Source organism: Antedon bifida, chromosome 1, assembly GCF_963402885.1.
Source record: "Antedon bifida chromosome 1, ecAntBifi1.1, whole genome shotgun sequence".
Lineage (NCBI taxonomy): Eukaryota > Metazoa > Echinodermata > Crinoidea > Comatulida > Antedonidae > Antedon > Antedon bifida.
This window is the reverse complement of record NC_136226.1, coordinates 104301-120160: the sequence shown is the minus strand read 5'-3', so window position 1 is coordinate 120160 and position 15860 is coordinate 104301. Positions and strand designations below refer to the sequence as shown.

Sequence of the window (15860 nt, the reverse complement as noted above, 5' to 3'; positions counted from 1 at the left end):
GTACAATTAAGACCTTACTGTGTTCAAAATGAGAGGAGCTGCGTTGCCCTCAAATTGTATACGACTTTATTGTTGTATTTTTATAGATTATTTTTTCCATATTTTTATTGTAATTACAAACATTATTAACTGTGTGCTATTGCTTTTGTACATATACCGTAATGAAAAAAAAAAATAACGTAAAATGCAGGGCCCCAATGGAAACAAGTTTTTAACTGTTTGGGCTACCCTGGGTAAATAAATGTAAATAATAATAATAATTCTGAATAATATATTATAGTTAACTGCTTGGAATTTGTGCTGGTTTGAAATATGAACACTTCAAAGACAGGGTCTGAAGGAATGGATTGTATTGCGTGGACCTACTCCCAAAAGTAATTTAAGTCTTACATTATGCATTTGGTCAACTTATTGGTGGACAATATTCAATAATATTTACAAGAATATGACAATTAGTTATACTAATAAAGCAGTCATTTATCAACATACTGTAGAATTCATTTATGATTTATTGTGTTCGTAACCTACAAATTGTTCGGTTCACTGCCTACCTAACTACGATAACGATGTAACAATAAAAATAGCATCGTAAATATGATATTTTATTACAATCTAAAGTGACAAATTCAAATGTATAGTCCACTCATAAGTCGTTGAAAGGAGGCAACAATTCTAACTCCTTTATTTTGTGTGAATCAAACGGATCCCACAACTGACATCACTAGCTATCTTTTACCAGTGTGGGAGTTCGTACTAAAGAGAGGATTGGACATCAGTGTGGGAGTTCGTACCAAAGAGAGGATTGGACATCAATGTGGGAGTTCGTTCCAAAGAGAGGATAGAAAACGAGAAGTGGCAGTTCGTACCAAAGAGAGGATTGGACATCAGTGTGGAAGTTCGTTCTCCAAAGAGAGAATAGAAAACCAGAAGTGGTAGTTTGTTCCAAAGAGAGGATTGGACATCAGTGTGGGAGTTCGTTCCAAAGAGAGGATAGAAAACCAGAAGTGGCAGTTTGTACCAAAGAGAGAATTGAACATCAGTGTGGGAGTTCGTTCCAAAAAGAGGATTGGACGTCAATGTGGGAGTTCGTACCAAAGTGTGTACAGTGTTAAATTTCGTTCTTCAAAAAAAGGATAGAAAACCAGAAGTGGCAGTTCGTACCAAAGAGAGGATTGGACATCAGTGTGGGAGTTCGTTCTCCAAAGAGAGGATAGAAAACCAGAAGTGGGATTCGTATTAAAGAGAGGATAGAAAACCAGACGTGGGATTCGTATTAAGGAGAGGATAAAAAACCAGAAGTGGTAGTTTGTTCCAAAGAGAGGATTGGACATCCGTGTGGGAGTTCGTTCCAAAGAGAGGATAGAAAACCAGTGTTGGAGTTCGTTCCAAAGAGAGGATTGGACATCATTGTGGAAGTTCGTTCTCCAAAAAGAGGATAGAAAACCAGAAGTGGGATTCGTATTAAAGAGAGGATAGAAAACCAGAAGTGGGATTCGTATTAAAGAGAGCATAGAAAACCAGACGTGGGATTCGTATTAAGGAGAGGATAAAAAACCAGAAGTGGGATTCGTATTAAAGAGAGGATAAAAAACCAGACGTGAGATTCGTATTAAAGAGAGGATAGAAAATCAGAAGTGGGATTCGTATTAGGCCTAAAGAGAGGATAGAAAACCAGAAGTGGGATTCGTATTAAAGAGAGGATAGAAAATCAGACGTGTGATTCGTATTAGGAAGAGGATAGAAAACCAGAAGTTGGATTCGTATTAAAGAGAGCATAGAAAACCAGACGTGAGATTCGTATTAAAGAGAGCATAGAAAACCAAAGGTGGTAGTTTGTTCCAAAGAGATGATTGGACATCAGTGTGGGAGTTCGTACCAAAGAGAGGATAAAACAATTTCAACTGTTATTATATTGTCATGATCGGGTTCATAGCAAAAATGCAAAAACAAACATACTGTAGTCTGTTCTGAACTCCGTCCTGGCTACGATAAAAGGTAATAACATGGCTTATAATTTAACACTTTCCAAATGAAACTGTTTACATTATATTATGAAGCTTAGAATTTAGTGGGATTTGTTAATTTTTTGTCTAAAGTAAGAAATCCATTCTGATAAAGACAGATTGAAATTTAATTACCAAAGCATTAAACTTAAAACGAACTGGCCTAGTTCACCATACCATAGCTTTACGTAAATTACATTTATTTAGGTGATGTGGGTTATTAGTTATATTTGAAAGTGTATAATATTTATATTGGCTATAAATATACGCACGTTACCAACACAAGATACGTAATGTGACAACGAACATAAACAATACAAAGAAGAAACTAGTTATTAAGTATTAAGGGTTTGTATTAATTCAATAGTATTGCGAAGCCTAACAAACGTGCTACATCGTTATAATAGCACATTCTAATGCCTGAAAGCAACACAATAATAATACATTCTTAGAATAATAATACAAATGATTTGCCATCATTGCTGAAAAGTTACTTTCCATATTAAAAGTTTCCGGTATATTTGGTGTTTTGACGTCTATGGTATTACCAATGATGAATAAAGTTTTACGTATTTCACGTGTATATACATAAATGTGTTATGATTTAATTACAGGCCGTGATCGTTCTCTACTGCTTAAATGACCTACATTTCATGTAATAATAATAATAATATCAAAATACAAAAATGCTATGAGTTATTTCATACTAAATTAGATGATAAGATATACAATCCAAGAAAATATATCTTACAAACGTAGACATCATAATCCCCCTCCCCTTACATCCTTAGTGACTATGACAATACAATGTGTACGTTTGTTCCCCACCCCCGACATCCTTTAGGGACACTATGACAATGTGTACGTTTGTCCCCTCCCCCACCTCCCCAACATCCTTTAGTGACTATGACAATACAATGTGTACGTTTGTCCCCCCCCCCCTCCCCAACATCCTTTAGTGACTATGACAATACTATGTGTACGTTTGTCCCCCCCCCCTCCCCAACATCCTTTAGTGACTTTGACAATACAATGTGTACGTTTGTCCCCCCTCCCCAACATCCTTTAGTGACTATGACAATACAATGTGTACGTTTGTCCCCACTCCCCAACATCCTTTTGTGAGTATGACAATATAATATGTACGTTTGTCCTCCCAACATCCTTTAGTGACTATGACAATATGGAGGCGGGAGGAGGCAATATACATTATATTGTCATTGATATCTGAGTTTTCTAGATCTAATAAACTCAGATATATCTGAGATCTGAGTTTTCTAGATCTGAGTTTTCTAGACACCCCTATTGTTAGGCTAGGCCTAAATACAGTCCACGAGAGGACATTTGATGCGAGCTACTTAGGTAGTGCATTGTTTCTCTCCTTTTATCAAAAGTTACCATAAAACGTACATTTAAGACAAGGAATGACCTGGTTTAATGTAATATATGCATTATTTTTACAAAACGTCAACAATTGTAGGTAATGGGGCTTTAAATGGACTTGACGTTAGAAGTAGACTGAAATGCATAGGCCCTATACATACCGCAACAAGATATCAACAGCATATAACAGGTTCCTTAGAAATTCAAACAAAATCCACCGGGAGTTAATAATTAGATAGAACTTGACAGTGAAATCATGACGTCTGAGGAGGAAGATAAAAAAGACTGGTGCCACAATCACACACGAAATTATATATCAAATACAAAACATACATAAAGAAATTGGGATTGTTCATTGCATCAGACAATATAACAACGATCATTATAACCATACCATACAATAGCTCTTTTTCTATACACAACTATTTCACAGTTTATTCGAATTGATTTCTCTCACAAAAAAGCAATGATGACAAAATTAGAACGGTTAGCAAGACAAGTAACCTTAATTGAAAATCAACAACTGAAAGATATGCACTGCTTCATTATTATCATAATTAATTGAATTGCCGCCACCACCAACTCAGCCAGAACAGATACATGCCTATTAACAATCACACCAGCATTTCAACACACTAAAGGCAAATAATTTGAAATTCAAATCACCTTATTATTTTGGTATAGTGATCTATTTTCCGGCATTCCCATAAACAAACACGTGGGTTAAATTAACATAAACTACTACTATATCGGATGATTAATTAAATTGTAAGCTAACCTGTTTGCATAGAGACTATAGGCGGACAATTAAATCAGAGAAACTGTAAGAAAAAAAGGGCAAGTTATCGTCAAGTATGTACAACATTTCTACCAGTGCTACTTGGTTTGCAGAAATCATACAATGATTAAAGGAAATACAAAACAATCAGTAACATTACAATGCAATGTTTTTCTAAAAACATATTGAGTTTTAAATGGGCCTAATGAAAAAGTTAGGCTAAAAGGTAGCAAAGGCAATCAATAATGATATGTACGGACAAGTCAAATTTTACTACTTTTACTTTTTTTTAAAACAAGTTTTTTTTTGAAAATGAGAATTGGAATTTTTCTGTGTAGAGTTTTCTCGAATGAATTCTGTTGATATTGGTTGGATGGTTTATTATCGCATAGCATACGAGTATGATTCGCATTTCACACGCTGTGCAATGACTGTGTCTTCCGAAATTGACACAGTACAAACATTCCTGACACCCCCCCCCCCCCCAAACTCCCTACAAAAAACTAGTACATTAATTACAAATATATTTCTGGTCATTTTAAAATTGTTGTTGGATTACTATACTCATTCAAAACCCGCACCCATCGAAAGTAAACTAAATCTGCGGGAATTATTTATGACTGATTTATGATTAACATGACAATGACAAAACAAACTTACCACGTGCGGTCCTTTGAATTTCTTCTAAACATTGCTTCAGATACTTATCAGCAAGTGTGCCTTCCTCACCCTCTCCTATAACGCTATAATGGCAATCAAAAGTAGGTTTATAATCGACACATAACAAGTACAAAAGTCGCTCTGCCGTTGCAGCCTGGGCATTATGAATAACAATATAAATGTGTTGATAATTGAAATGTTTCAGAATAGTGTGAACACCTTTGTACATATTAGAAGACCAACCCATTGCATGCGTTACAGTTGGGTTTGTGTATTCTGTTTCCATTATGACAGGTACATTCCAGAATTGAGACAAAGCCGCTGCATGCTCATTTTCTTTGGTACACATAGGCAATATAATAGTGTACCCAGCAGAACTGGAATCACCTAGGTCCCATCGATATTCGAGTATTTCCGTAAAGATCACTGTAGATTCCCCGAAAGCACAACTTGTTTCCTTATATTCCATCGATACATTAATTCCGTAAGAAAAGAATTCTTGATTTACTCTTGCTAAAGCAAAATCACCGGCAGGTCTAGCATTTCCAATCGACAGCGTAGAGCCATTGTTGTCTGGTGGTAGTATCGCAAAGATATTCGTATTTACGTAAGTATCTCCTTTGACTGAGCATAACATTAACGAGCACACAATAAAAATCACTTTAAATTCCATTTTCATTTCTCAAATCCTGTTTAAAGTCCAAGTTAAGGTGCTGACGATCATATAAATAGAAGATCAATTCATGAAACACGGTATCCTACAAACTGACTGTCAAATCATCTAAATCGTTTTGTTGTATGTAGCGATGTATGCAAACAAGACAAGCTGGTAACTTTCCCACATCAGGCTATGATTATAAACCGTTATCTGATTTTCCGACACATCCAATGTATGCACCCTAGAGCAATTTAAATAATAATGTATACACAAGCTTGCTTTTACACGTTAATCGTTATTTTTCTTAAACGCTTGGTAGACGAGAAAGTATTCTTCAAACGAATCTATTAACTCATCGACAGGTAATTTTTCATCCTGGTTGAATAATTCCTCTTTGTTTGATTAGACTGTTACACTGGTAAACACCTGAAACATTCAATCCCTCAAATGCTTGTATGCACACGGTGGAGACCTTATAGAATTATCTGCGAAAAGAAAGTTTACAGTCGTTTAAATCGTATTTGAAACCGGTAGGTGCAGTCAGTACAGTTTCTTTATGCTAAATCACTATGAGAAAGAGGGATACGTTTAAAGTGATGTCACAATGTTTCAACCAATCATAATTTACAATGGAGACTTGCTTAATGATACAATTATTTGATATCCACTAGTGTACAATAAATAATACAATGGAAATAAATAAACCTGTGGCTTGGTAATAATATTATTAGACGTTTTAATAGAATTCAAACACACTATTTGATTTAATATATATATTCTGTAGACGTTTTTATATTATTTTTTAATGTCTTCAATTCATCGTAGAATTTGAACAATACAACGGCCATTGGAATATGTAACAGAAGAAAGAAGAAATATCTGATTATTAAGTGGAAATTAAATCTTTCTTTTGTATAATGTTTGAACATTTGTATTATTATGTGCTGTATTTCCACTAGTACGGTAGGCCTAAAATTGGTCCAGTGTCATAGGAATATTTGGTAATACAGCATCTTATTTGTGTCACATGTGGTGCTTGGTTATATGCATATATTCATATGTGAAACACAAATCCTTCTTCTATGGTAATTATAGTTTTGACGAATGGTGTGTATAGATGAAGAATTGTTTGATTAGTGAGTAATTTGTTTAGCGGCTGTACGGCGAATGTTGTGGATTGGGGTATGTAACGCCCCTACTGAATATGCACAGTACTATAGTTTAGTTTAAGATTAATTATTTATGTTCCGTACATGGCCCACGGACTTTGTTTTGAAATATAGGTTGATTGTTTGATTGTACCTGTACTATACGTATAGGCCATTCCTTTATAATTAAATAGAGCACCTAGTTTACGGTATTATTGTTAAACTAAAATAATTGATAATAAATCATTATTTCTTAAATTATTAAATATACTATAAATAAAAATAAAGCGATCATTGCATGAAAAAAACTGATTAAAACTGCTACGTCAAAAAGTCGAGCAAGAAATATTTCTTTCCTTTATGTTAGTCCGTCTGCAGTCGACATTCGATTTTTGTCTGGAAAATATGTTTCCACAGTATCATAGGTATATGAAACGCCATGTGTGCCAAATATTTATCTTGTTATCAATATTAGGGTAAAATAGATGATACATTGCAATTTATTTTCTTCATTAAAAAATAATCTTAAAATGTTTTGTATGTACTTTTTCCAGATCTTTCTATATTGAGTATACATTGTGCAATCTCGCGTAACTTTCTCCCTTTGGGGTGTAACTGGGTCTTATTGAGCTAGGGAGTATGATCACGTGACATTTTCACGATCACTGCTGCTGCAGCTGGCGAACCAATAAATACATAGGCCTAGACATATGAATTTAAGTATAGCTAGCTATGCTGAGTAGACGGCCTAGCTAGGACTATAGCTTACAATTATTAAGAAAGTTAATCAAGATTATGCTGTTGTGCAGTGCAGATCATGATGTTACATGTAAAACATACTGAAATATTACTTGGGCTTAAACAAATTGCATTCATTCATTCATTCATCTTTTATTTCGGAAAAAAAAATTCTCCATAGCTCACACATTAAATGTGTGTATAAAATTGGCTGTAGTACAGGAAGTTAAATTGTTAGGTGTAATCATTCAAAACAATTTAAAGTGGCAAAGCCAGGTAGATAACATTTGTATTAAAGCTGACAAGAAAATGTTTAAGATACGCAAGTTGAAAGAAGCATTAATAGTAATGAACTGTTTACAAGGGTTATTTGAGACCGGTGCTTGAGTATGCAGCCCCTTTGTGACATGCGGGTCTTACACAGGGGCAGGTGAATCAGGTGGAAAAGATTCAGAAGCGTGTCTGCAAGATCGATTGTGTTGGGCAAAGAGTATACAATATACTCGGATTCTCTTGCCACTTTAAATCTTGAACCACTCCACACTAGAAGATGGCACACTTGCAAAGTGTTTGCCTCTAAGGGAAAATTATAGGCCTAGTTATAAAACAAAACGTTTCCAGACTAGTTCAGTTCCTTTTATGGTTGAACTTTTGAACAAATTTTAATTTATTTTTTTTTTGCTTGTATTATTTGAGGTAACTGCAGTCTAACTTATTCTTATTCATATATTTATATATAGTTGATAGTGTTGTCTATAGTTTTAATTTTTTTTATTGTGTAATACATTATGCAATTCAGCCATGTGCTGCCATGTATGTACTTTTAAATATGAATATAATTTACCAAAGGAGAGACATTACACAAACGCGTTCATCGGCGACTAAAACGCGCCCGTCGTCAAGTGTTACGCGTTTTGCGACGTATTATTGTAAACTAATAACCTAACCCATAAGTTACTGAAAAGGTGTAATGTATTAAAACACTATTTTCTTACTGATTTTTTATAAATGAGTTTTTGGAAAAAATTGCCATATTTTCCCTGTTTTTGTTGTGTAATCACTTTCAATTAAACATGCTTAAACATAATATAAGCTGAGAAATTGGAGCTCCATTTGAACGTTAACGACCTCTGTGACTGTGTAATATCATTTAGATATATGCATTGCTTATCACATGTGTAATAAAAAAAACCATTCAATCGCACATGGAATTTCATTGGAATAAATAACAAAGTGCAAGGAAGAGTAATTTAGTACTGTATATTCTACCACCAACCACCAGGTGGCTTGAGACTATCATGATGTTAGGTGGTAAGTGATACACATTTAAACAGATTTAATTTTGAAAATGAATAACATACTAATTTATACACTGATTTACTTACGTACTTCACTTGATTAAAACCACCACAATCAGAGAGTAAAAATGAATATATGTGAAGACTATGCGATGAGACACAAACAAACGGAACTATTTATGGCTCGGGTTTTCAAGACTCATTACGATAAAATGAAAAGTTGATGAATATAGATCTTATAGCTTATGGCGCTTTAGCTGGTTACAGTGAAGAAGCGCTCATTATATTGTTATCCTTTACCCGCCGAGTAACATTACTCACAAGTTCATGGTAATAATACAGTTTTCAAGGTGCTGTCATCAATATTTGTAAAACTTATTTTAATGGTTTAAAAAATGGTTTACAGAATGTTGACCTCGTTTACAATACGGTAATGAATGTTTTAAGACTTAGAAATGATGAAGCATCTCATATGGATTATTAATATTTGTATTAAAACGTAAACAACTCCCAAGACAATTTGTGCATTAAATGACGTTATACCCACTGAACTTGAACTTTAATATTAGAACTTGTTTAAATAATGTTAATTGTGTAACGACCTAAATAACGTGTCATTCCATACACTGTCATGTATTTCTTCTGATTTAACATCTGTCTAAGACAGATATATTAGTCTAATGATTGATGTATTTATATGTTCATGAAATGGATCAGGTCCCTAAGATCAAGGAACATGATTTCAAATTACTAAGATGAATACCTGCGACAGGATATAAACATACACGAACTGGGATATTCTGTTTGATATGTCGTTGTGTAACCATTGTATGGGGTCGTACTCTATGTGTGGTGGTGGAACAACATTCCATGTAGACTACTCTATCGACCGAAGCATACATTCCCAAGGTGGGATACGTTCAGGGCAGTAAAATAAATACATAACTTAATGTTATGAAATATTGCAAACATATATTGTAAACATACACGCAAAGCTTATAGCCACCTCTATATTGTGCATTGTGGGGATATTTTTAAATTAAGGTTAATTCCAGTACATACCAATACATTTCAGCGAACTTTAATTTACGGGGGAAAAAATTTGATTCGGAATATATTTCCTGATTAGGTTCCTATCAAAGAAACGCATGTATCGTTATTTTTTGTAAAATGCCATTATGTACACTGTTTATACGCAAACATACTTGTCTTATTTGATTTGAGTATTTTCTGTGATTGTTAACTTAGTCCAATTTTTCTACATATCCGATTAATCATTAGCTAATGGTGGCGTCATCTACACGTCAGCATGTCCATAGTTCTTAGTGGATAAGTCTGATTTTATATTATTTACAATTATTTTAATAATGTTAAAACACTACAATATTGAGATAAAAAATCAACATTCTGAGGAGTGTATTATCCGGTCACTATTTCCTGATATTATGAGTCGCGTATGAATTTTTACCACCAAAACAGGTTTCTATCGGATGGATTCATCGACGTTTCTAGATTATCTTAAATATGTAAAATAAAATCGATTATTTAAAGAATAATGGGTTACTTACGGTACATGGTTGATATCTAACAAGCTGAAAATGTCAACTAAAACAAATTTCTATATTAATACCATCAACCTACTTTATTACACCGAATAAACTGTACAATTTTGTTCGTTTTACATAATGTATTATGGGTGTAGACAGTTTGACAGCTCGCTGTTAATGAAATGTGTTTAGCATCTCTACATTTAAATTCATATTTTCAATCCAAAATTATCTTATTTAATGTGGACATTTCAGGCGGACGTACATTTTATTACGTGGTTGACACTCAAGCAAATTAATGTTTCGTTTACCAAGTAGAATAACTATCGTATGATTGATTTGTGTTATTTTGCACCTGAAAATAAGTTCTTGGAAGACCAAAATACGTTTGTAGGACTTTTTGCTATACAGTATATCCATTTGATGTGAATACTGTACTAATATTTCATAGGAACTTGAATTGTCATCTTAATCATCAAATTATTTCACTATAGTAATATATACTTAAAACAATTATGAATTAAATACACATTTTTGATAGATAGAATCATTAAAAATGTAATTCATTACTTACAACAAGGTAATGAAGTGAAAAGGGTAATACATCAACAATTCGTTTTTTGTAATAAAGTATACCTACATGATGTATGGTCCTTTTATTACTTCGTTTGTTACAATAAACTATGTCTCCGTTGTCTCTTTCATCCAATGCATCAAACTCCCTCATCTATTTCAATAGCAAAACTTTCATACCAGTCACCAGCTAAAGTATTACTGCAATGCTCAACGTAAAACACATACATTAGAATATAGGTAAATCGGTTAAAATAATTACGAATAGTAAAGAAGTCAAGAACTGCGTTTTAATAGTGTCGTCGAAACCTGGCATCGTAAATTCCAAATTCACAAACTCTCATAATTATTTTTATTGCATATATTCGAACTGTTTAGTTGATACATTCTCGTATGAATTGTGTTTTGTGTAATTCATTTCGGTTCATGTATTGTTTCACATAATACGTAGAATAAAATGAGTACTTTATAATAATTGGCATCTTGACAAGTTGTGTTAAATGTTGAGACCAAGAAAAGAGGCTTTGGCCTGAGTCTCCGAAATACATTACGTTATTCATAGTAAGTAAATATATGCATGTGCAATGTAAGCTAAATAAACATGTACAATTAAATAAAGGCCAAAACAGTCTTCAAAACAAAAAATGTAGCCTATGAGCAAAATTCAATTCCATCAGATGAATATTGTTAACAATAACAAGTACCAGGATAAAGTAATATGTTAACAATCAAAATATAGTTTACACAAATAGATTGAATTACATTCTTTTTGTAAATGATCTTGAATTTAAGTTTGATCATTCTGTTTTAACGCTGGTCAAACGAATTATGTCCAACCACAGCCATCCCCTGTTTGCAGCAGAGTACAATTACTAAATGCGTTCAGGCTGTCGATTGCGTAGCATACTATCTATACTAGGTATCATAATTCGTTTGTTCCCAGCTCAATCATAACATATAATAAGATGTGCAATTTATTGTATTATATATTGTGCTTGTTCCGTACTTTTGTGTAGTGTTTAGTAGTGTGTCAATCAACAAATTTCCAATTTTTTATTTTTATGAATATTGGACAATAACAGTTTTTGAATTGGAATTTTTCAAGATTTAACCTGAAGATTTTGATTATTATCAAAAATTGTCAACCAACAATTTGATTAAATCCAGACAGGATATGTATAATTATGGCTGCAATCTAATTTAAGAATATCCTTTTAAATTCAAAGCATATTTTATTAGCAACCCACTTCCAACATTATAATGTATAATTCGGTATTTTGAAGTGTGCGTGTATTTATTACATAATCTGAGCAGAGTAAGTTGAGTATGGCACAGTTATAGATAAGTACTAAATTACAATTTAAGTATGATGACTTAAAAACAACTTAAAGCCAATCAGAAGAAATATGACTGTGAAATACAATTACTGTATCAATCATTTTGTACAGTTTGACCATCTCTTTCTGTTACTGAATTAACCACGCCATTTGAACGTTCATTATAGACAATTACTTGATTAAACTTTACTGACAACACACATTTGCAACCATAAGAAAGACATTAGGACTAATTACAACACTACACTAAATGAAATTGAATATTTCAATCGACTCATGAGAATAATTAGAACATTGTTTAAATGTTAAAAATATTAAATTTCTGTATTAGAAACCAGTAATAATATACAGTAGGATAAAAACTGAAATGAAAAAAATATGCTTAAAAGATGAATATATACCCTACTTCACGACTCAAGCCAGATTGATTTGTGTTGACAATCGGAATAAGATTTTGTTTGGCGTCGTAAACTAATTTCACATTACAAACAGGTCTGGAGTTACATCAACAAACTATATAATAGAATTGGAGAATTTATACTATAGTACACTATGAGTTATCAACGGATCTAGGAGCAGTGCTATTAATTTCAATGTATAGAGCGCGCCCCTCCGCGGCTACCCTGGATAGGTATTTATGAATTGATGTGTTCTCGTGTCTGTACATTTGAATTGACGAAAGTAACATTACTGAATCAATTCCATTCTGTAGATAAAATATATATAATAACCAATATGAACGAACACCACGTCTAAACAGTTTAATAATCTAGATATTTTTTATAGAATGTACTATTGTAATATACTTTGGAAGAATTGTACTTCCATTAATCAATATTATGCAAGTGTGTTTGGTATAATAATTGAAAAGCTTCAACTACAAATGGCACGTTATTTACTAAATGCCCCACGATATACACTCAATGAAGCCCTTTATGGCACGTTATTTACTAAATGCCCCACGATATACACTCAATGAAGCCCTTTATGGCACGTTATTTACTAAATGCCCCACGATATACACTCAATGAAGCCCTTTATGGCACGTTATTTACTAAATGCCCCACGATATACACTCAATGAAGCCCTTTATGGCACGTTATTTACTAAATGCCCCACGATATACACTCAATGAAGCCCTTTATGGCACGTTATTTACTAAATGCCCCACGATATACACTCAATGAAGCCCTTTATGGCACGTTATTTACTAAATGCCCCACGATATACACTCAATGAAGCCCTTTATGGCACGTTATTTACTAAATGCCCCACGATATACACTCAATGAAGCCCTTTATGGTGATCTTGGCGGGGTCATATTGTCTAAACTACATGAAATGTCATAGAAAAAATGTTTAATCGATTATAGAAATGGATAATAGTATGGAACAAACTGATTGTAACTTAAAATAACTGCCACTTATAAATAATCAAGTAGTTGTGTTGATGCACTTGACACAATGTACAAATGATGATTATCTTATGATAATGTATTTAATGTCTGTATTTAATCTGGCATTCACACCATTTTCAGTTTGAATATTGAACATGGCCTTGTCAGAATCATATACATCAGAGTGGTCAAATAAGTTCCTACAAACATCTTCCTTAACGTTTATTCCAAATTAAAACCCGAACCAAAATTAGAAAAGTGTCTTCTTCACTAAACAAATGTTATGGTGTTAAATATTAAAGTTTAAAGATGATTGTAAAAAAAAAAAGTGATGTGTGGGTGTGTGTGCGCACATTGTAACAATAGTGAATTTGAAGATATTAACAATTTTGTATTGAACTTAACTCTTTGAGAAAAGAAGAATTAAGAAACATAGAAAATGATTTCACGCTCTCTAATGATTATGACCTATGGATATTTTTTATGAATACAAATGATAAAAACAACTTAAGTTTTATTTTAGTCTGTCCTTCTTCTTTCGTATCGTATCGTATCGTATTTGATACATTTTGTAAAAAGTAATTGATTTCTGCTTCAAAGTACTGCCAATGACCAATTTATTGTATTATACAGTTCTAGATTGTAGTGACACTTGTACTATTAATTTATGTTTTTAGGAATATTACGAATTCCAATAATAATTTTATTTTTAAAAATTGTTATTATAAATTGTCGTGTTTGTCTATCATTACAAGATTTTGAGTCAAATTATAAATTATATGAAATGTGAAACTTAATGTTGCGCAATACATGATTCATACATAATAACATTAATAAAATAATATACAATCATTTGGGATTATTACAACATTTCTTCCATGAACATATCTGTAATAATAGGTATCGTTAAAATTAATAACGGTATAGAGTTTCACTGACAGTGTCTAGTAGCTTATTATTAAGCGGTATTAATTAATCTAATTCCAAAATACCGATGAATGGCCTATAAAATAATAAGTCATGGCTATACAAAATTACCATATCATTTAAAGCATGTGTTGATGATGATATTGCAAGGGAAAAACAAGAAAAAACAATGATTGTTCCTTTACTTAAGGAAGGAAAACAAAAATGTAAGCGATTGTATACATAATTATGTCAATAAGCGCTTTGTTGCTTTGTCCAAATTAAATATGTATGTTGTATCGTTACTATGCTCCATTATGTAAATACTCACAATTTTATATTTGTGAATAATGATGTGTATGAGCAGAGCACGTAAATATCATTAAATATTCAATCTTCATTATTACATACTGCCTATAATAAATTAAATTACATATGTATGTAAATGAACCAGTAAGCACCGGCTTTGATGTTTTAAGGAGATACGAATAGTGTTTTAATGTATAAATACAGCATGGTAATTGGTTTTATTAAAATAATGAATTCGTACTAGGTTTCACCTTACTGTACTCAGAAGAAGTGCAGTATATCTCTACCGAAGGGTAATTGAACTATTAAAGTACCCAGCATGTATACAAACGATACAAACAATAATAGTTTGAGTCACAAGGGAATGGCTGTAATTAAATACTATATACAAGAAATATAAAGCACAGCAGAACAAAGATGAAAAGGATTATAAGGTGTTGGTGAGGATGAAAAATATAGAGAATAAAGGCTACGACGACGACGATGATGATTATGATGATGATGATGATGATGATGATTTAATAAACATGGAAGATTAATCATAATAAGAATAACACCGTCTGGGGAGAGGGTACAGTAGGGTCACGGGTTAGGAACGAGAACGATAAAATGTCAACGACATGGGGAGAGGGTAGAGTAGGGTCACGGGTTAAGAACGAAACGATAAAATGTCAACGACATCAGCTTACAACAGGTTATCTAGTCAACCATGAATGCACAGAAAATTATTTCCAGACAAAACGGCTTAACAACATTACTTTGAAGTAAATCAATGTGGCATGATTTGGACATAACACTGACAGATCGCGAATGACATATCAATGTGGCATGATTTGGACATAACACTGACAGATCGCGAATGACATATCAATGTGGCATGATTTGGACATAACACTGACAGATCGCAAATGACATATCAATGTGGCATGATTTGGACATAACACTGACAGATCGCAAATGACATATCAATGTGGCATGATTTGGACATAACACTGACAGATCGCAAATGACATATCAATGTGGCATGATTTGGACATAACACTGACAGATCGCAAATGACATATCAATGTGGCATGATTTGGACATAACACTGACAGATCGCGAATGACATATCAATGTGGCATGA

At 33.0% G+C, this 15860-nt stretch overlaps 1 long non-coding RNA gene across 1 annotated transcript; it reads left to right on the top strand.

The window, feature by feature from the left end:
- Positions 1-736: 736 nt before the first annotated feature.
- Positions 737-1888, top strand: LOC144851740 (uncharacterized). The gene is made up of 4 exons (XR_013614220.1): positions 737-887; positions 928-1004; positions 1149-1184; positions 1826-1888. It is a non-coding gene; the product is annotated as an uncharacterized LOC144851740 (long non-coding RNA).
- Positions 1889-15860: the final 13972 nt, after the last annotated feature.